The sequence below is a fragment of the Topomyia yanbarensis genome, chromosome 2, assembly GCF_030247195.1.
Source record: "Topomyia yanbarensis strain Yona2022 chromosome 2, ASM3024719v1, whole genome shotgun sequence".
NCBI lineage: Eukaryota > Metazoa > Arthropoda > Insecta > Diptera > Culicidae > Topomyia > Topomyia yanbarensis.
The window spans coordinates 279,681,620-279,705,616 of NC_080671.1; the positions used below are offsets into that span (position 1 = coordinate 279,681,620).

Below are 23,997 nucleotides of genomic sequence, written 5' to 3' on the forward strand. Positions count from 1 at the left end.
AGCTAAGGCACCCTTGATTGACCTCGAAAAGTGTCATCGGGTTGTCTTCCGGACATCCAAGTTCGTTCAATAGCCGCCTCAACCATACAGCTTCTTGACAAGCTAAGGTTAATGCGTTATATTCCGCCTCTAGCGATGATAGGATACCCATAGCTTATGGGATTTCGACTAATTGGGGCTGTGGCCGATTATTTTGTCTGTGTCAGCATGTAGCGCCATACTTTCTTCGGCAAAGTTGTTGTACTCACTTGGGCCTACAATTTAGAGTCATAGGGCATCCAATTAGTTGAGAACTATGCCGTCAGGGGTGCTATCAAGAAAGAGTCGTAAATTCGACTATCATCAAATGGATTCAATGTCAAATATATCAAGACCCTGATAATTTTGGAACGTGGTGTCTTCAGGGAATTTGTATAAGAAGTCCAGAGTTTCTTGATGGTAGTAAGTATAACTCGCGATTGCCCCAGCAGGCGGCGCAGGTGCTATAAATATTCAACACATGTTAAAATACTTCTATATCTCAACATCGTGATTAGATAGAGTAGTACTGTCTTCAGCAAAGTTACTTGAGAGGTCGAGGACTACTGAACGGTAACAGGTAAGTATAGAATACTTTCACTATGTGGCTCTAGAGAGCGTAAAAGCTTTCAGCACATGGTAGATTATGATATATCTCAAAAGTCTAATAACTTGGAGAAATGGTGTTTTCGACAAAGTTCTCGAGAGCTCAAAGGCTACTCGATTATGGATAGATTAAATTGGAATGAACCCGCAAGGTGGCGATAGTGAGCAAGTATATATTTTTAATTCTGTATCTCGAGATCATAATAATTTGCAATGGTGATGTCTTTGGTAATATTCATCGGCAGGTCGAGTTCTGCCTTACGGTGAGCAGATTAGTTTAGAACTCACCCATTAGGCGGCGCTAATGAGGATAAAACTTCCAGAATATTGTAGATCTATTATTTAGGTGACTTTAGGTGACGCTAGTAAACACGTGTTCTGGGTGATGCTTGTAAGCACGCATTTTTTCAATTTCAGTATTTCAATATTAAGGCGTTTTAGAAAGGTGGTGTCTTCAACAAAATTGTTTGATAGGTCAAAGACTACTCAATTGTGACCGATTAGTTTGATATACTCTCACTATGCGGTGTTAGTCGGCGTGGAATCTTTCAGCATATGGTAGATTATGAGTTATCTCAGAAGTCTATTAAATTAGAAAGATGGTGTTTTCAGAAAAGTTTTTGAGGGAGAATAATGGCTACACGATTATGAATAGATTATTTACTGCTCTGATTCTTGTTAATTTGATATATTTCTGAAGTAGCCTCAAAACGGATAAGAGGATAAATTATCTCTGGCGCATAATAAGAGTATTCAAAACCAGTCTGTCATCATCAGACAGCTCTAGATCTACCGATGAATTTCACCGACCAAAGTCTTCTTCTAAACTGTCATGATTTTGAGGTACTGAAATTCGTAAACAATTTTTTTTTCTCTAATTCCACCTACTAACTGAAATCCGCGTTAATCTGATAACACAATTTTCATGAATTATCAAACTTTTGACTTAATTTGCTATGTAGAAGAAGTTGTATTCTCCCTAGCAATGAGTGAGTTCTGAACCAATCTGACCGTAAGATAAACTCAACCTGTCGATGAATTTTGCCAAACATACCACACATCCAAATTATCCTAATCCCAAGAACAGAAATTTTTTTAAAAAAATTATTTGTTCACTAGCGCCGCCTGGCGGGTCCATTCCAATTCAGTCTGTCTATAATCGAGTAGCCCTTGATTTCCTCACGAACTTTGCCCAAAACACCACATTTTTAAGTTACACTCTTGAGATGTATCATACCTTACCAGGTCCTAAAAGTTTCTGCGCTACCTAGGGCCGCATAGTGAGAGTACTCTAAACTAATCGTTGGGTAGTCCTCGACCTCTCAAGCAACTTTGTTCAAGATACTACCATTCTAAACAGCCTTAATGTTGAGATGCAGAAATTGAAAGGAAGAATGCGTGCTCACTAGTGTCACCTAGCGGGTTAATCCAAAATATTCTTTACATGGTCCAACAGCACTTTTCCCGTTGGAGAACTTTACCAGAAACAGCGTTTTCCTAAATTATGACTTTAGAAATATATCTATAATGTTAAGAAGTTTCATTCTCATTAATGACGCCTAGTGGGCAAGTTCCGAACAAATTTATTCTCCTTAGGATACCGTTGGGTAGTTCTCGATCTCTCAAGCAACTTTGTTGAATATGCCACCCTTTCAAACTATCTTTGTATTGAGATACAGAAATTGAACGAAAAAAAATGTGCTCACTAGCGTCACCTAGCGGATAAAATCGAAATTTTTCTATACATTGTCAAACAGCACTTGTCCCCCTGAAGAACTTTACCAAAAACCGCGTTTTTCTAAATTATGAGACTTTAGAAATATATCTGTAATGTTAAGAAAGTTTCATTATCATTAGCGCCTTCTAGTGGGCGAGTTCTGAACTAATTTGTTCGTCGTATGACAGAGCTCGACCTGCCTATGAATATTGCCAAAGACATCACCCTTCCAACTGATCATGATCTGGAGATACATGCTTTGAAAAGAAAGCTCACTATCGCCACCTTGTGGGTTCATTTCAATTTAATCTATCCATAATCGAGTAGCCTTTGAGCTCTCGAGAACTTTGTCGAAAACACCATTTCTTCAAGTTATTAGACTTTTGAGATATATCATAATCTACCATGTGATGAAAGCTTCTACGCTCACTAGAGCCGCATAGTGAGTGTATAAACTGTAGTGAGTGTATAAACTAAACTAATCTGTTACCGTTGGGTAGTCCTCGACCTCTCGAGCAATTTTGCTGAAGACAGTACTACTCTATCTAATCACGATGTTGAGATATAGAAGTATTTTAACATGTGATGAATATTTGCATTAGCACCTGCGCCGCCTGGTGGGGCAATTGCGAGTTATACTTACTACCATCCGGAAGCTCTGGACTTCTTTTACAAATTCCCCAAAGACACCTTCTTCAAAAATTATCAGGGTCTTCATATATTTGACATTGAATCCATTTGATGATAGTCGAATTTACGACTCTTTCTTGATAGCACCCCTGACGGCATAGTTCTCAACTAATTGGATGCCCTATGACTCTAAATTGTAGGCCCAAGTGAGTACAACAACTTTGCCGAAGAAAGTATGGCGCTACATGCTGACACGGACGAAATAATCGGCCACAACCCCGATTAGTCGAAATCCCATAAGCTATGGGTATCCTGCAACGCGGGTACCGCGCAGTAGGAAGCCGCGTTGTAGGAATCCGCGTAGTAGGAAACCCGACTGTATAACTAAAATGCAATTCAACCAATCAACACCTATTCCGTCTTAGATATACGGGCCACGTACCTCTCCCTGCGCTAGACTTTCTTATTCAAGTTGCTTCCATTCTCGGGCGGGTTGTTCGCAGGTTGTTCGTAATTAGCAGCATGATATCGACAACTCACCATATTCCGACGCCTCCCAGTGTGAGCAACTTTCCGACGGCCGTACTGATCTGCCCGAGACATCGATTCATACCCAGAAATCCCAACAGTATACTGTACAACAGTATCGTCACGAAGTAATGATCCGTGTACTTGACGCAGGGAAACCTGTCCCGCATAAATTTCCGCGGTTCGGTCAGCAAAAATCTCCGGATGAAATGAAAGTCTCACCGGAGGTGGCAACCATATTCCAAGAGGGTTACTAATTGGAAACTTTCTTGTAGCAAACCCCTCCTGAACTGGGCGCTGCCTCAAATTAGCGGTTTGTATACTTAGAGGTTAATTGACATTATCAATTAACATACAGTTTAAAAAGGTTGCTGTGGTAAACACAATTTTGAGGACGATTTAATGAGGAATTCCGCTATAGAATATACTGCTTCATGCGCCAAGGATTAGTCTGAAATCTGCCCCACAACAGGCTTTCTTTTTACTAATAAATCTTCAATAGTGGATAGATAGAGTCAGCATTCGCATCGAAAGTTTATTAATATATTTGTTTAAAAAAACTGAAATTTTCTTCATATACTTTCCCCGCCATATCCTCTGTACTGGAAACGACCCAGCCGATAGCGAAACACCAACATCAATTTTCAAGTACATAGTTTCAATCATCAAATAATCCTAGTTTATACTCATCTATGAAAAATTGGGCATTCACATCCTAGAAAGTTTTTAGCATTTGTTTCCTTTTTATACGGAGTCCGGGAAAAAACCGTGTATTTGCATTTGACTCCGGGACGATGGTTAAAACATACCGACTGATTCTCAGTGACCAGCAGAACGAACTAACAAAATAAAGGTGGTGATTGATGTGATGAGGAAAAGACGACAAACTGGAATGCTGGACGCCGTACTTATCGTCTTTACAAATGCCTGTTGATGCACCTGAGATATTCGGAACGTCCAAAGCTCCGATTAGTTGTAATCTGGGCGCTGTAAAACGGTTTCCTCCGGTGTTTTCGCATCCCCGTTACATCAAGTCTTTGGGTGCCTATGCTGATAGGTAGGTCCAATAATTACTATAAATATTGCACTAAACTGTAAAAACTATTATTATGTTTTAAAAACTATTTATAAAAATTACTGTACGGCGATTTGAGACATGTGTTTATTGTTTTCTTGCTTGCTACTTATGCATGGGGCAGGGATGCCACTTTGAAATTTGTTTTCAACCACAAATTTAAAATCGTAAATAACAAATATGTGGCTGTGTAAAGTATATAAGAAATTAGTGCAAATTAAATATTAAATTTATAAGAGATCAATAATTCTTTTTAAAAAATTACGACAATCTGCCGTATGTGAAAGAAAATTTATATCTAAAATATAAAAAATTAAATATATGGGCGACATTGCAGAAAAATCTGTTTATGTGGCAACCCTAATAGGGGGAAAATTTGAGCTGTCTTTCTTTACCGCTCAGCTGCGAGAGCATATGGGCATCGCAGCTCTCCAACATGAAACGTTGCATCAGATGTTTTGTATCACAACAGAGCGAAAGTGTTCTCATGCGCTCAAAAAAAATCTCGCGGCGGCCATGTTTAACTCAACAATTTGGTCATCGATGACCAATTGTTGAGCAATGTTGAATTCCAAAACACGCCTACTGTATGTTCTTTTCCCCCACAAACACAACACTGATGATTACAAGAGTAAATACTAGGTCTGTTCCAGGAGAAACTGGAAGTACTCCGGAGAAAATCGTTCCTGTACTCTCTTCTTCTCCTTTTTCTTCTTCAGGTAGCAAACCGGAGTAAAAAGGAGCAAAGATTTTTTGCTCCTGTTTACTCCGGAGTGACTTCCGTGTACTGGAACAAACCTACACGCCACCGAAAAAGAACTGAATGTTAACGTTAAAAATACCTAATAATACGTAATGGATAATGTTGTTTATTTATGGGTGAAAAGAACTGTTTTCAAACGATAGTTTATACTCAACGTTTGAGTACAAATTTAAAACCGAACGTTCGGTAGTTTTAATGATTGACATATTTTCAATAAATGCGACAACGAAAAAGTCAAACACATTTTTTACCTAATGGTGAGTTATGTTGCTGATAGTTACTGTTGGGTGAAAAATATTTTGCGTGCTTTCTGACTGTCGACAGCAAACGAGAGTCGGTAACGGACGTCGGAAAATGAAATTTTAAAAGGCAAATTCCGATATTCTTGGACCATTGAAATATTTTGTAAGTATTTTATACAATTACTAATTTGAAATATTTATTTAATTTCTTTTGTTTTCATTTTAGGGAAATGGATAGTGCCAATAAGGCTCCCGACCAACGGCAAATCGTGGGTAAGTAATTGTAATTTATTTTTCTTCCTTGCCCAATTGGCGAGTATCAGAAAATAGCAGATGGTCAGATGAACGGGCACAGACTTTGAACCATGTTAACTCTTGTGTCCCTAAAATATTTTTACTTATACATTTAACTATTCGCTTGACTTGTTTTCATAACAATCAATCTGAGCCGTTTGAGCCATTTTTTAAATTTTCTTAACGTCTGGCATGAATTGGGCGATAACCTGATTATAAACAAAGCGAATATGTAGATTTATTTGGTATCATAACGGCCACTTTCGGACCGCCTGAACCGAGAATCTTGTAGAGGGCATACATCCGTTCACCTTCCGGCAGTCGCGCTAGTGCACGTTGCTCTGAAATGCTAGCGAAATCGTCTTAGAGAATCAGCGGCTGCTCGTTCAGTGAGCCATACGCGCGACTTCCGGAGGGTTAAAGGCATATCATATCGAGCGACATCGCAGGTTTCTTGGAGAATAATGACGGTGCAATTCATGGAACCCAGGAAATTTTTGGGAATATCAAGGATATCTTAGAACCAACTCCGGAATCCGGTTCTTCATATCAAAATTTTTTAGTGAATGTTCCTGTCTTTCAGGATATCAAATTACATCTACATAGTGATCTGCGATATTTTAAAGGGTTAAATGAGCTTCAAATATAATAAAAAATCGCGTTTTTCTTGTTCTTTGCAAGTGCATCATACGTAAAGGTAAAGCGCATTATAGTGCATCATTTCATTGAACAAGAGGAAACTTCCAAGCAAACTAAATACAATTTGTCAAGGCATTCCACCCAGCAGTGCAGAAAATCCGTAATTCTCTCCCAATTTCAGGAGTCGAAAATTTTAGGTCTGTGCAAACTTCCTATATCATTGGAGGTCCTTCGTTTGTTTATCATTAACCCTAGAACGTTGCACTGGGTTGAAATGTACCCCACACTATCTGCACAGCTGTTTTTTGCAATTAAAAAATGAAGAAAATGATACATTTCTTTTGCTGGCATCTTTACCTGAGAACGATTCAACGCGTGTGGTACGTTTGTAGCCCAGTGCAACGTTCTAGGGTAAAAAAAGATGGGTGGGTAATGTCTGCGACATAACCGGAGAGATGTAGAATACATAAGGAATATGTTGATACTCATTAGGATTTTCGGACAAAAGCTGATTTGGGCGAGGAATATTTCAAATTATTCTTTACAAAAATGATGGTGGTCCTGAAAAGGACCGGTTTTGTTGGCGTTGTTGGCCTTGGTGAGGGAGATGGCTAACGATGAAATTAATTGTTAGCATGAGGAAGTCGCGTAGTACTGGCCAATGGAAGAACAGATAATAATTGATTCCTGAAAATCAATTTTTCTTTATTCATGTAAATTATACATACTTACAAATCTAACAGAAGATTCCTGATCATATTTCTGAATCATTAGTGCGAACATTGTGTAATTTCGTTAAGTACAATGAAAGTTACAAACTTTCCAAACTCGACCTTCTGTTCATTCAGAAATATTGAAATGGGGTGTCGTGGTCACAATAAAAAAAGATGGGTGGGTAATGTCTGTCACATAACCGGAGCGTCGTGATTTCAATTCGAGACGTTAATTTAAATCTAATAATATTCAACAGAATCACGTTTGAATGGGAAATTTTCAAATAAGTCTCTATGGTAATAATGGTGGTTCTGAAAAGAACCTTTGGTATCGGCGTTGGTGTTGATGGTGATGCGCTGGATCGTTGGATATTTTTGGCATGATAGTTACGTGCCTGGCGAACTGTTTTGTAGCCTCGAACAAAACGACAAGACTGGCTTCTTCGGGTACCATTACGGCTGAACTTTATAAGCTTAGCTCGACTTTGAAATCCTGCACAATCTCACGAATCAGACACTGGTAGGGCCATTTTGTTTGCTACTAGCACGGAGCTGCACAAAAAATCATTTAATGCAGTTAGTTCACGGGGGCTGCCAAAAAGCTTGAATAGAAGCATGCGACTTCAACGTTTCTCTTAAACACATGCAACAACACATTCGTTTTGGTAATACTGATAATAACAGTAGAAAGGAATGGAAAAGCAGTGCACGAAACGAGCGAGAGGATAATTTAAATTTTTGTTCCGTGTGCAAGCTACTTCTTTCCACCCAACGTATTATGTTGCTTGTTGAAAATTTGCTACACACCTTAAAATAAAAGTTTCAGTTTAACTCTCACTAGAACACAATTGATTGGTCCTGAAAAGAACCGTTGCTTTTATTGTAATTTACGCCCACTCCCACAAACCGACCAAGTAGGCATCAGTGGCTTCATTACGGCTGAGTTTTGTAAGCGTAGCTCGACTTTGAAGTAATACACAACCTTACGAACCAGACGCTGGAATGTTAGCCAGCGGATTAGTTGCTCCGTTGCCCTTTAGTTGGGGCGAAATACTAGCATGGCGACAGTTCCTGATCGGTAGTTGGTTGCGATGGGCCACCAGTAGCTGGGGCACTTTTGCGGACCGTCATCATTGCCAACTGTTTTCCTCCGGTGGACTGGCTGCTTGCTAGCGCTTGAACGAATACGAATGATGAGAAAAACCGACCGACCAATATTCATATATGAAAACACGAGAAAGCACTACTATCGCTCTCCCGCTCGTTTTCGTGCCATTCCTGTGCCTTTCCTTTCCGTTCGGCTACCAATACTAGCATAACCAAAACGAATATTCTGTCTTTCCATCGCCTTCAATCTAGTGGCCAGTGCTAGCAAACTTGCATGTTCAGTTTTTCAATAACAACATTCCAACAATATTTTCAAAGAATGTTGCAGATTTGAAAAGAAGGAAGGAGAAGATTTTCACAAATTTAAATTCTTTTGTTTTATTTGTTAGCGCTGATAAAGGCTATTTAGTTTGCTACTAGCAAGGAGCTGCACAAACAAATCGATTTATGCAGTTAATCAACGGAGGCTGCCAAAAAGTTCGAATAAAAGCATGTGACTAGTGTACTTTGCATGTTCTATATTTTATCAATACTAGAGAGGATCAATAAAATAATTCAAATTGTTATAGCGACATGCAATTGTGGCAACACTGGCCATGAGATGGTGGGGGAACACGCACATTCGTTTTAGTTATGATGGTAGTAGCAGCAGAAAGGAATGGAAAAGCAGTGCACGAAAACGAGCGAGAGGATAATTTAAATTCTCTTTCTTTCCACACATCGTATTTCTTATATTGCTTTCTGAAAATTATTTGTTATACACCATAAAATGTAAATTTCAGTTTAACTCTTATTAGAACACAATTAATTGGTCCTGTAAAGAACCGTTTATTGTTTTATTGCGGGAGCATAATTCAGACGCACTCCCCGCGGACACGGTGAGCTAGAAAGCACTATTTTGCATTCTCGAACAAACCGACCAAGTAGGCATCGTTGGTTTCTCGGGGCATCATTACGACTGAGCTTTGTAAGCGTAGCTCGACTTTGCAGTCCTGCACAATCTCACGACCCAGACGCTGGAACGATAGCCTACTCTGTTGCCCTTTAGTTGGGGCGAAATTCTTGCAGGGCGACAGTTCCTGATCGGGTTGCGATGAGTCACCAGTAGCTGGGGCACTTTTTCCGCCGTCGTCATCGCCGACTGCTTTTCTTCGGTGGACTGGCTGCTTGCTAGTGCTTGAACGAATACGAATGATGAGAAAAACCGACCGACAGATATTTATATAATCGCGCTAATATGCACTACTATCGCTTTCTCCCTCGTTCTCGTGCCGTGCATGAGCCTTTCCTTTCCGTCCGGCTTCTAATGGCCTAACCAAAGGAATATGCCGTCTTTCCCCCACCAAGTGCTCTCGTCAAGCAACCCAATGCGAATAACCATACGAACAAACATGTAATGGACCTATATATAAACTTTTCATTATTTTATTGTTCGGTTGGTCTACCATAACGACGGCTCTGTGCGGGATGGGCTGAAAATTTTCACTTTTCCGAGTCGTTTTCGAAAGATTTTTCAAAACACATTTTTTTTGTTATTAGTACATGTTATACATACTTCAAATTTTAATACAGCATAGAGGAACATATTTGCAACAAATTGGCCTAAAAATCAAATCATTCTGTTAAGTATGATAAAAGTTATTAACGTTCAAAATCTGACGCGGCGCCGCAGCCGATATTTTGAAACGGGACCCCTATATTGAAACCTTAAATGTATTCTACATTAAAAGTAAGTGTAACGTTCTCGCTTAAATAACCCCACACGATGGTTTTTGTTGTTTTCGCCACACCACATAAACGACACCTTGAGCATGTATTTTATTCTGCTATACGATAATGATTGCTAGTTATTAAGTTAGTCTGTATACTAATTATTTAATATAACTTAGCTTTTTGCAAATATGTTATATATGGTTGAAGCCATGTATAAATAGTTCTAAACTTCCAGAATCCCCAATACTTCAAACGGTATTAATATGATCAATTTTTTATTCTATCGATATTCAAGGCTTGCGATGCCATGTAGATGGATGTCGCCAACAGGTCGAAGGATATATTGACGAGTTGAAAGAGCATTTCCGAACTCCACATAGCCTACCAACAAGTCGAAAATCGCCTATTCCCTTCAAATGTTGCTTGTGTCAAACAATATATTACTATTTCTTCGACTTCAAGAAACATGTGTTAGCTAAACACCCGCTTGATAGTTACTCTGGATGATGTATTCCAATTAGATGTACTGCCTGAAGACTACAACTCAATGGACATTCATGTTGCTCAGGCCAACATAACTAATCCGTTTTATTATGAAGAACCGGTTTCTCTCGGAGATGTTTCAAAAGCGATTGTTGGACTGATTACGGAGCTACGATGTGATGTGGTTCTTCCAGAAAAAAAACTTCAGAGTTTTATCCAAGGATTTACCTCCGTTTTGGAATGAGGTCAACGTTACAGTATGTCTTTAGTCAAGCAATACGTTCGAAACAAACAGCAATCTTTCGAAGATAATGAAACTGTTGAATTGATAAATGCACTGCATATTCCCAACATTGCTGTGGACGTACTGACACCTGAAGACAATATTGCTTTTCTAACATCTATAGCCGGTTGCCCTATCCCGGAACCTTTGGAAATAGTTCTCCACAAGCAAAAAATTACAAAAAAGGTTTTGATAAACCACCAGCCTGGAAGAAAATTTCATCAAAGAATTCAAAGAAATCGGTTCACTACAAAAGTAATGGTTAAAAAAGATGTATACCATTACATTTCAGTTTTGGATACTCTACGATTGCTGATGTCGAATTCAAAAGCTCGTTCCATGCTTGAAAATGACGAGCCACACACAGACGGATCGCTTCAATCATTTAAAGACGGCGCTCAATATCACCAGCACAAATTCCTTCAGCGATATCCGCATGCAATAAGGCTCTCTATTCATATCGACGAAGGCGAATATTTGAACCCGCTCGGATCGAGGAAGGGGAAAAATAAATTAACAAATGTTTGCTTCAAGGTGCAAAATTTTAACCCATGCATTAATTCATCACTGGATAGAATTTATGTTGCATTGATCGTAAAATCGAGCATACTAAAAAAGTATGGATATGCTAAAGTACTGCAACCGTTGATCGACGATTTGAAAAAATTGGAGTCGGAAGCTGGCGTCAATGTAAAAACAGACTCAGGATTTTGGATAATGCGGGCAGTACTCGTTAATATACTAGGAGACACGCTAGCTGTTCATGATATTTATGGTTTGTTAGGCCCAGCTGCGGCATACTTTTGTCGAATGTGTCTAATTAATAGGTCAGACTTACTAAACGGTGATTGTGGCGATTCCTTTTTGCACAGAACAACTGAGGGTGTGGCTGATGATTTGATTGCATTGCAGAGAAAGGAAAAATTAGCATCACAATGCGGACTGAAAGAACCGTGCGTTTTACATCAACTGGATTACTTCAGGTGGACTCAAAACTTTTCATTCGATCCAATGCACGACCTCTTGGAGTGAATATTCCCAATGGTTATCAAAAAAATTCTGAATAATGCTGTTAACGATTGTAAAACAGTGAACGTTGAATTCACTAATAATATGATAGGAGAATTCTACTTCGGTCAAACAGAAATTTCAGAAAAGCCTTCGTCAAATTTCTCAAACCAAAGCTTGCGATCAAATGGAAATGCCATTAGTCAATCTGCATCACAATGCTGGTTGCTTATGAGAGCATTTCCATTCATATTTTTTGAAATTTTAAAACAAAACGCTCTTTACCCGGAATTGATCGCAAATATACTGAAAATCTCCTTTATATGTTTTTCCAACAAGTTACATTTAGACCAGATAGAAGAGTTGCGTGCGGCTGTTTCAGATTTTTTAATTTTGTTCAAACAATGTTTTCCCGATACAAGACTTATTAACAAAATCCACCACTTATCGCACTATCCACAGGTTTGTATGGAAATTGGGCCAATCAGTAATTGCAGTTGTATGATGTTTGAAAGTAAATTTAAGGAATCAAAAGGACAGAGCAAAACATGTAATAATTTTAAAAACCTGTCATATAGCCTAACGAAACGATTAAGTTTAAAACAAGCAAATTCTATTCTCAAACACAAATACGAAATTGGTCAGCCTATCATTATAAGCACGTCAATTACAAGTAAAGAGGTAATGGAATATTCAGCTCTTTTGTTTGATCTACCAGAAAATTTGCAAGTTGTTCATCATTTGAACATAAATGGAACAGATATTAGGCCTGGATACGTAGTTAAGTACCAAAAATATAAAGGTAATTTTTATGGTATTCTTTTAGCAGCTATTAAGTTTAACCAAAATTTCATTTACATAATACAAGAGTTGGACGTCATAGAATTTAATAGATGGTATTTCGCGTTTAAAGTAACCGTCTCGCAGAGACTTGTTAGAATAAGCAATGAAAAATTATTTTCGAAAAAATGTTACAGTCTGTGGCAACATAAGAATGAAAAGAAACTAGTTGACGAGTGTTTTTATATAAGTCTTAAATATAACGATGATTAATGCTAACACTAATCCGTATAGTACCTGAACAGCCCGAATATTTTTCCTAACCATTACCAAATTTAAGGATGATCGATTTTGGGAAGCCACTATCCCCTATGTCCCTGCATAAACTCCATACGCATATCCTCGTAGTAAGAGTGCACTCTTAATAACATCACTTTAAATGATCTCTCTTTCAGCGATCGCGCTACATGTCCATTCTCTTCCATCGATCCATCGATCTATCGATCCATCGATCTATCGATCCATCGATCCATCGATCCATCGATCTATCGATCCATCGATCTATCGATCCATCGATCTATCGATCCATCGATCTATCGATCTATCGATCCATCGATCTATCGATCTATCGATCTATCGATCCATCGATCTATCGATCCATCGATCTATCGATCCATCGATCTATCGATCCATCGATCTATCGATCCATCGATCTATCGATCCATCGATCTATCGATCCATCGATCTATCGATCCATCGATCTATCGATCCATCGATCTATCGATCCATCGATCTATCGATCCATCGATCTATCGATCCATCGATCTATCGATCCATCGATCTATCGATCCATCGATCTATCGATCCATCGATCTATCGATCCATCGATCCATCGATCTATCGATCCATCGATCTATCGATCCATCGATCTATCGATCCATCGATCTATCGATCCATCGATCTATCGATCCATCGATCTATCGATCCATCGATCTATCGATCCATCGATCTATCGATCCATCGATCTATCGATCCATCGATCTATCGATCCATCGATCTATCGATCCATCGATCTATCGATCCATCGATCTATCGATCCATCGATCTATCGATCCATCGATCTATCGATCCATCGATCTATCGATCCATCGATCTATCGATCCATCGATCTATCGATCCATCGATCTATCGATCCATCAATCTATCGATCCATCGATCTATCGATCCATCGATCTATCGATCCATCGATCTATCGATCCATCGATCTATCGATCCATCGATCTATCGATCCATCGATCTATCGATCCATCGATCTATCGATCCATCGATCTATCGATCCATCGATCTATCGATCCATCGATCTATCGATCCATCGATCTATCGATCCATCGATCTATCGATCCATCGATCTATCGATCCATCGATCTATCGATCCATCGATCTATCGATCCATCGATCTATCGATCCATCGATCTATCGATCCATCGATCTATCGATCCATCGATCTATCGATCCATCGATCTATCGATCCATCGATCTATCGATCCATCGATCTATCGATCCATCGATCTATCGATCCATCGATCTATCGATCCATCGATCTATCGATCCATCGATCTATCGATCCATCGATCTATCGATCCATCGATCTATCGATCCATCGATCTATCGATCCATCGATCTATCGATCCATCGATCTATCGATCCATCGATCTATCGATCCATCGATCTATCGATCCATCGATCTATCGATCCATCGATCTATCGATCCATCGATCTATCGATCCATCGATCTATCGATCCATCGATCTATCGATCCATCGATCTATCGATCCATCGATCTATCGATCCATCGATCTATCGATCCATCGATCTATCGATCCATCGATCTATCGATCCATCGATCTATCGATCCATCGATCTATCGATCCATCGATCTATCGATCCATCGATCTATCGATCCATCGATCTATCGATCCATCGATCTATCGATCCATCGATCTATCGATCCATCGATCTATCGATCCATCGATCTATCGATCCATCGATCTATCGATCCATCGATCTATCGATCCATCGATCTATCGATCCATCGATCTATCGATCCATCGATCTATCGATCCATCGATCTATCGATCCATCGATCTATCGATCCATCGATCTATCGATCCATCGATCTATCGATCCATCGATCTATCGATCCATCGATCTATCGATCCATCGATCTATCGATCCATCGATCTATCGATCCATCGATCTATCGATCCATCGATCTATCGATCCATCGATCTATCGATCCATCGATCTATCGATCCATCGATCTATCGATCCATCGATCTATCGATCCATCGATCTATCGATCCATCGATCTATCGATCCATCGATCCATCGATCTATCGATCCATCGATCTATCGATCTATCGATCCATCGATCTATCGATCCATCGATCTATCGATCCATCGATCTATCGATCCATCGATCTATCGATCCATCGATCTATCGATCCATCGATCTATCGATCCATCGATCTATCGATCCATCGATCTATCGATCCATCGATCTATCGATCCATCGATCTATCGATCCATCGATCTATCGATCCCTCGATCTATCGATCCATCGATCTATCGATCCATCGATCCATCGATCTATCGATCCATCGATCTATCGATCCATCAATCTATCGATCCATCAATCTATCGATCCATCGATCTATCGATCCATCGATCTATCGATCCATCGATCTATCGATCCATCGATCTATCGATCCATCGATCTATCGATCCATCGATCTATCGATCCATCGATCTATCGATCCATCGATCTATCGATCTATCGATCCATCGATCTATCGATCCATCGATCGATCTATCGATCCATCGATCGATCTATCGATCCATCGATCGATCTATCGATCCATCGATCGATCTATCGATCCATCGATCGATCTATCGATCCATCGATCGATCTATCGATCCATCGATCGATCTATCGATCCATCGATCGATCTATCGATCCATCGATCGATCTATCGATCCATCGATCGATCTATCGATCCATCGATCGATCTATCGATCCATCGATCGATCTATCGATCCATCGATCGATCTATCGATCCATCGATCGATCTATCGATCCATCGATCGATCTATCGATCCATCGATCGATCTATCGATCCATCGATCTATCGATCCATCGATCTATCGATCCATCGATCTATCGATCCATCGATCCATCGATCTATCGATCCATCGATCTATCGATCCATCGATCCTACTCCGACTGAGAGTTCCTCGACAACGGAATTTCTCTCGGTACCGGTGTTCGTTTCTGTGAGCCATTTAGCTCCCCGCTTCCTCTACTCGGTCTAGTTCTCGGCGGTGGACCTAGTCTACTCAACAGGCCAGCCAATAGGTGCTGAGATTCATCTATAGCCGTAAGCACAAAGCCGTACTAACTGTTTTTAAACCGGACTAACTTTTAAACCGGCCTAAAATATTTGGTAAGCTTTAATCAAACGATGCTGTCATTTATATGGCTGCGTTCTGATCTGCGTTACACGTCAATGTTAAAAAACAACAAATTCAAGTTAAAGAAAATGAGTAAATTCATTCCGATATTTTCTTGCAGTAAAATAGCTTTTCTTCGTCAAATATCTCGTTCCATAGGGTTTGAGAACAATTCTGTCAACTTGTTGCCGATATATTTCTGAACATAGAACTTTAACGTGTTGGATAGTTGAAAGTTGGCCGATGATGTACAGTACTTTGTAGTGACATAATAGGCACAAAAGAAAATAAATTGATATACATGTGCATGTTTTTATTCAGTTTGAATAGGCGCTCGTCGAGTTAGAGGTGGCTGAATCATCGGTTGTAATTGGTGCCATGATAGTTATTTCTCGACAAAAATATGATTACTGGTTAAAACCCAACTGTCAAAATTCTCTTTGAAAGGAAATTCCGGACAAACCGTCGCTGGATAAACACAGTTCATAGCAGTTAATGGAAGAGAACATTTTTTGTTTACTGCCAACATCTGTGATTGGAGAGTAACGGTTTGTCCGGAATTTCCTTTCAAAGAGAATTTTGACAGTTGGCTTTTAAGCCGGAATTATATGTTTGTCGAGATTTCAAACTTTGATTAAAAAATTAGTTAAAATATTTCAATTTGAATTTAAAATGAACTGTGAGTGTCATTCTAATTCAACATGATACCTATCGACGTGGGGAGAACATTTATTTTCGTTTCAAGTGAATTTTCACAAGTTTGAAATAAAGATCAATTATCAATGAAGGCCTGCGAATTAAAATTTTACACGTTTTTCAGCGAGGTTTAAATAAAAAGTAAACAAAGATCAAACAAAAAATTAAACTTTGACAGAATGATCATTTATATTCACGAGCGTTATATTTATTTTTTTTGCGCTGTGGCAGCCAGAATATAAATATATTTCTATAATGCATCAATGCAAATTGGAACGATTTTATTTGCTAACAAAATTTCTATGATTTTATGAATAAAATAATAAGTACATTAAAACATAAATGAGAGTTTAAAAGATCCTAGCAATATATTTTTTCCAACACCCCTGTAACTATTTGTGGCAAACTAACTTATGATCATTACAACCTGGGTGGGAGAAACAGACTCAATAAATGTGAATGTCATAGCCAGCCAGAACGAAACTGTCACTCCGAGCCACAAAAAAGTGTTCATCGAGGAAATGAGAGTATTGTTATCATATGCTTGCTTGAAAATGTTTCCGAACGATGAATTTCCTTGATTTTTTGTCTAGATTGGGTGTAGCAGTAAATATCATTAAAGTTTTTTTGTTATTTTAATGCCATTTTGAAATTAGCCAGATAGATTTTTCGGTAATCCGTGCTGCCACAATCAAATAAATTGTATTTCTATGTATTCAATGATGAATAAGAATTTAGATGCGTTCAAAAGTTTCGAGCATCGTTTTAAGACAATATTGCGATCTTGCTATAATGTAAAATAAACGCTAATTTTATATGAAATTTCAAATAATATTTACATTTTAAGCTCAATGAACTACGCCTAAAATATATTTTATGCTTGTTATAAAACCAGTTATGGAAATGTGACGACGCTGTAAATGTTCTCTACTCCAAGAAATGGGAATATGGAATCAAAAAATATGCTGTGACGTGCAAGTTTTTTGGTAATTCAAAAATACTTTTTGGTTTAAAATAATTTATATCATCTTTCTATTTAAAACATGTCATAAAAGCTATTTTCATATCTATAGTAAAGACAAGTAATAATGGTGTAAATCGTGCGAAGAAAGTTTTAAAAATTTGTGACTGATTTAACAATTTTAGAATGAGTGACACCTTGCTAGTCAGATTTGATGGTTCTCCAGTTTAAAGTTTCTTTTGAGAGTATACTGCGAAAATGAAAATCATCAACGGCTTAGATGCATGCTAATAAATATAAACAAAGTTTCGAAAAAAATTAGCAAGTTACTTCGACGTGAAGTTTGACATCGACATAATATTTTTAATGTTCGGGTGCTCATGCAGCTTAATCTGATGATCAGAATCATGAAAAAATTCCATTTCTATTAGTTAAAATCTTACACTTCGAAAGTTATTTGCAAAATAACCTTGGCTAAATTTGACAGTTCGACGGTTAAAATTGTTTGATGATGTAAAAAGAAAGGTGGAAACAGTTTTCTGTACTTTATTTAGGATGGCAATATTTTTCAGTAGTAAATAAAGGGGAAATATAAAAACGAAAACATGTTATATCAAACGTTTTGTCGTTTATTTCATTATATGGATATTTACGTTCCAAGGCTGCAGCCGTACCTATATATATATATATATATATATATATATATATATATATATATATATATATATATATATATATATATATATATATATATATATATATATATATATATATATATATATATATATATATATATATATATATATATATATATATATATATATATATATATATATATATATATATATATATATATATATATATATATATATATATATATATATATATATATATATATATATATATATATATATATATATATATATATATATATATATATATATATATATATATATATATATATATATATATATATATATATATATATATATATATATATATATATATATATATATCTACCTATCAAATACCTATGCATTGGTCAACATTTCACAAATCAGATAAACATGCCTCTACCGGCGAGTTTCCTTATTCAAGGATTCTGTTAGTTAAATTTTTATAAAATTAAATTTTATTTTTCAGATTGAATTTAATGTTGTATCGGTTTTTAATATTCAGTTTAAGCAATTTTTTAGGAAACCGTGGTAGAATGAAGGAGAAGAACGGCACAAAAATCCTATTTTAAAAGTATAAGCAAATACAAATTAAATACGCCAAGGTCCCATACAAAAGGGAAATCATTATTTGGCTCTCCGAAAACTAGATTTAATGAACCCTATGCATGGATTTTGCTTGACAACTAACAAACACTGAAAAATAATAAGAAATGGCAACATATTTTGATAAATCCGATCAGAGCATGCCGTTCTTAAGTTTATTTTTTTCTTGATATTTGTTTGTTTCTGTGCAGATTTATGATTCAATATCGTTTCATATATGCTGAAAATAATTCGTGCAGTGGCTGGAACCTAAAATCGACCCTGTCCAGCCATCAATTTTCTACGATCGTTCCGGGAGCATATAATATTATGTCTGTTGAAAAAACTACACCGGCCTGGTGTGAGAAATGCAACAAGTTCACCCCCACTAATCAAAAGAGTCGTGTGGCTGATCTGCCGAAAATTCTATCGGTTAACTGCGGTCTGGAGACGAACAAAGAACTTGAGTATCTGAAGAAATAAGTGCCGCGACACTCTGCCCAAGTGTCTAGCGATGGTGATTCGCGGAATGGTGCAAACGTAGGTAATGGGAAAATGTGCCGTTACGGGATGCACTGCTCTCGGGTAGATTGTCACATTTTCCATCCGAGGTGAGATTCCTTGAGCCTGAATATTGTTCCAACAGGTCCTATGATATTTTACGCTGTTATTACAGATTACACCCACCATCGTTCAACTCGAAAGCGTCGAATCAAGGTCAGCAGAAATAGTGGGTCCCGATAGGCTTCCGAATGACATTGGATGAGAGAGAATTTGGAAATTGCATCGTTGAAAACTGCTTCCAGCTGCTATGAAGGTTCTGATGCTCACGAAAGCTGCAAACTAAGTGAGTCAGAACATATTTCGTAGTAGCGACAATTTGAAATCGCTTGTCGGTAGCTGTTTGCTGCATCAATGACAGAGCTCAGAGTATAATCTGGTAGCTTTGGTGCATGTACCAAAAAGCTATCATGATCTCAAAACGGATCGAGGTGGAGAAGACTGGTACATATTCGATGAATTTAATATTTCCCCGGTGTCCGTGCAGGGTTTGATTTACACTGGATTGGAAAGTTCCTTGCGTTGTGTTTTACACCAGTACCGCACTCAGGAAGAAACAAGAAGAGAACAAGGCATGTTTGATTCAGTACGTAAATCCATTCGCAAATGATATGTTACCGAACCAAACTCCGGTGAAATCTGAGGTGACAAACATTTAAAACCGTTGAGTAAAAATTAGATCTTTCAGTCGGGTGACTTGGTAGCAATGGATACTTTGAATCGGGAGGAAAGTGAAATCCAGTCCGATGGTAAAATGTCCACCGTAAAACCTCGTCACATGAGTGTGGCTAGGATCACGTGTATCCGCGGACAAGGTAAAGATGAACGAGTACTCTTCGTCGACGATTACATCTCCACTCAGGAGCAGGTTGTCGACTATCCGACAAAATTCTTTGAAATTAAACAAGGCGATCTGGATGCTAACTTTAGCTACAAGAGACCGGCGACGCTGAAAAAGTCCTACCAAAAATACACTATCTGGTGGAAAGTGGTGTCATCTTCGTCGGACATGGACTCAAGAACGATTTTCGCGTGATCAATATAATTGTTCCGCCGGAGCAAGTGGTTGACACGAGTTACCTGTTTCATCTCCCTATCATGGCACGGTGTCGCATCGCTTCTTGACATGGCAATTCCTCGGGATCAAGATCCAATCCGAGACACACGATTCCGTTGAGGATGCCCGGACAGTGCTTTTGCTGTACAAGTACTATCTCAAACTGAATGCTAAGGATGAGTTTACTATGGCGCTGGCGAACCTGTACGAAACCAGCAAGAAGTTTCAGTGGAAAGTGCAGGATTAATGATGTACCGTGTTGAGGAATAGTATTTTCCCTATCCTACAAGAGATTTGAATGTTTATTTGTTGCTTGGATTTGGAAAATATTGCAACACGCAGAAAAAAAGATTTGTAGGTTAAAAAATATGCATTAAATTCAATAAATAAAATTATTGGTCGGGAGACAAATTTATTTTTTGAATTCAATAAAATTTGTTTCAATAAAAATAATTGTTCCGCAAGACCATAATTTGATGATTGATTTACACATGATGATTATACGCGCATGAATAATGAGTCTTTACCCAGATAGATTCAGCGTCTTTAATTAAAATAAACACAATTTGCTCGCATTTACTTTGAGAATAATGCGTCTTGTCCAGGACCAGTGGCGAGGCAAACCACCGATCGAACAGAGCATCCTTTGGCAGATGACCTCGAACTCCTTCCGTCACTTGCCGAAATTGATCAAGCCATCCTGTAGCGTAATAGGCATGGCAGCATGAATCAATGAATCATCGTTAAGTCTGTCAGGAATGTCCCCAGATAAGGAAGGGTTCCGTAGCTAATTAACATGTTTTGCTTCTGAAATACCTTCTGCAGATGGCGGTCTTTCTCGCCTACCGTGTCGGCAAACTTAACAGTACCTTCCCGCATCAGCGGTTCCTGTTGGGCTCAGGCGTTATTATCCTCGGAAAATATCCGAGCAAATTCGGTGTAGTTCCAGTTGTTCTCGAAGCAGCACGGCCCAGGAGAAGTTTTTCAACAGTCGATGCTCCTGTGCAATGTCAATCCAAGTGGACATGAGAAGGGCTCGTCCCTAGAAAAAAAATAGCTCGTTAGAATACAAATTCAGTTAAGATATAGTTAGTCTTACCTGCGGTTTCAGCTGCGGTTCGATAAGCATTTCACCCGGAAGGAAACCGCATTGAACTGAGTAATGGTGGCGAGTACTGATCCGCACTCGTGCTTGTCCCTGTTGGCGATCACACGTATCACCCACTTGAACAGTTTCATATCCATTCGGGTCAGCTGTTCGGCAAAGTGCTTCACGGGAATTTCGGGGAATCGATACGAGTTCATCAGATGCGATGGTGGTCCGCGGAAGGCAGGTTGTAAATATTCCAAAAACTCCAAACTAGTCGGTCAGATCATGATAATAACTGGACCTTGGCAATGGCGAGGGTTTTCTACTGTTCTTGTTTGGCCTATTGGTACACCTGGTCGAAGATAAATGATTGGAATGGGTTGGTTTTAACAAATATCAGTTGAACTCACCTAACGTGTATTTCTGAATTTTGCAACCTTTTTGATGTGAACGCCAGAAGCCTTTACAAGCTTTCCGTATCCAAACCTTCGGGGAATCCATCCAGCCAAACGTGCAGAACTGAGACTATAATGTCAGAGCAGATAGTTTATTCCTGAAGCGGAGTTTTGAACTGTTCACTTTTGAACAAACTGATCGTTCAGCGCATCCGAGGGCAATAGTGCCGCTGGTTCCGAATATAATTTCTCGTACTGGTCCAGCAGCTATCCCAGGACATTCTCCGGTTGGGCAAATGTTCGGTAGGTGGTAAGGAACACATTTACAAAGGTACCCTCCAATTCTCCGTCATCCATCGTCAGGGCATCCACTAGTCGTGAGAGGGTGGCTGCCTTTATGAACCGAACTTGCACGGTTTCCATTTCAGGTGCGATATTTCATCGTTAGAGTCTTGCTGTAAATGAAATGGACAAAATGGATAGTTTTGGTTATAGATTTGTTTGAAGAGATGTGGTGGTATTTTTTAAACATACCAGATTTCCAAGAACCGTGCGTGTTTGACGTTACAGTGCGTGCCGAAAGTATGTGGATGACTAAAATAACCAAAATTGGTAGAGTTGGTCGAGTTTTTAAGTGTCAGCTGTCCAACTGAGTCACTGAATGGGACAAAAAATTGGGCACCTGTTACCTAATATTTTAAATTCCGACAGGTTATCGAATCAGGTAGAAAAAGAACTTATTCACCTGGTTCCTTTAGTTTCAGTGCCTCTCCAGAATCTGTATTTAACGTCATACGTGGAGCTGCGGGTAGAAAGATTTTAAGACAATGTGCGAAAATAACCACCTACCTCCTCAAAGCTGGAACAATCCCATCCTTGAGCTGCAGATTAGAAATTCTTTTTCATAAGTAATATCTTTTTTCAATAAACGATTATTAAAGAAAACTTACATTTTCGTCAACAGGTAACCAAAACAATTGCATGTGTCAATCGTTGCTAAACAAATTCATCCGCGCAACCAGTTTTAACACTATTTCATCAAAGCACACTGTCACTTTGACAGTGTACCTCGGTGTACCATTGGGTAGCTTAAAACGTGTCCTCGAAAAATCGTCAGAGCATTCCGTATTAACATATTTGTATTTGGTATAAGATTAGACACATTGTTCCGAAATTTGTCCCATTTCACTCGAGTACTGGAAGCAAACTGTCGGCTGACTTTATCTTCAAATCAATGTGAAGCACCCGGGAAAAAAACTTTCACTGATTTTATACTGTCCCAAGATCCTTTCCATCACACGATTGAAGTCATGTGCCGGTAACACGCTTGCATCAATGACACGCAAAAAGAAATTTGCTCATTTATGCGTCGCCCACCTTGATTGATTTTGGCTGTCGAAAGTTTTCTTGCTTCTTGACAAGTGCTATTATTTACACTTCGTGCGTACACTGAGAAAAATCCTATGGTATCTGTGACCTGACTCTCGTGGTTGTTTTAACTATTTGCAAATATAACAGTAACGACCATGACAATGGTAATACTAAACTTCTGTATCATAATAAATACTACTAAAATCGATTGTCGCTTAACTATGCTTTTGATATTTATGACAATTTGAACATGCTCACTCCAACAATATCTATCATCAAAAGACTGACAATGGAATAGTCAGGATCACTAGTAAAATAAAAGTAAAAATGAAAATATGTACATGGTAAACATCTTTAAAATCACCAGTGTTATGGTTATAACTCCTTTTCGTTTGATTGTTCTCTGCACAATATAGTAAGAAGTCGTGAACACTAAATTTATAGTTATTATATGAATGAAAAGATTGAATTAACTATATGCACCATTTATATGGACGT

General features: G+C 38.4%; 2 pseudogenes; one reads left to right on the forward strand and one right to left on the reverse strand.

Moving 5' to 3' along the window:
- Positions 1 to 19,580: 19,580 nt before the first annotated feature.
- LOC131680370 (PAN2-PAN3 deadenylation complex catalytic subunit PAN2-like) lies at positions 19,581 to 21,043 on the forward strand (annotated as a pseudogene).
- On the reverse strand, positions 20,922 to 22,234 carry LOC131680371 (ral guanine nucleotide dissociation stimulator-like 1; annotated as a pseudogene).
- Between the last annotated feature and the right edge of the window lie 1,763 nt (positions 22,235 to 23,997).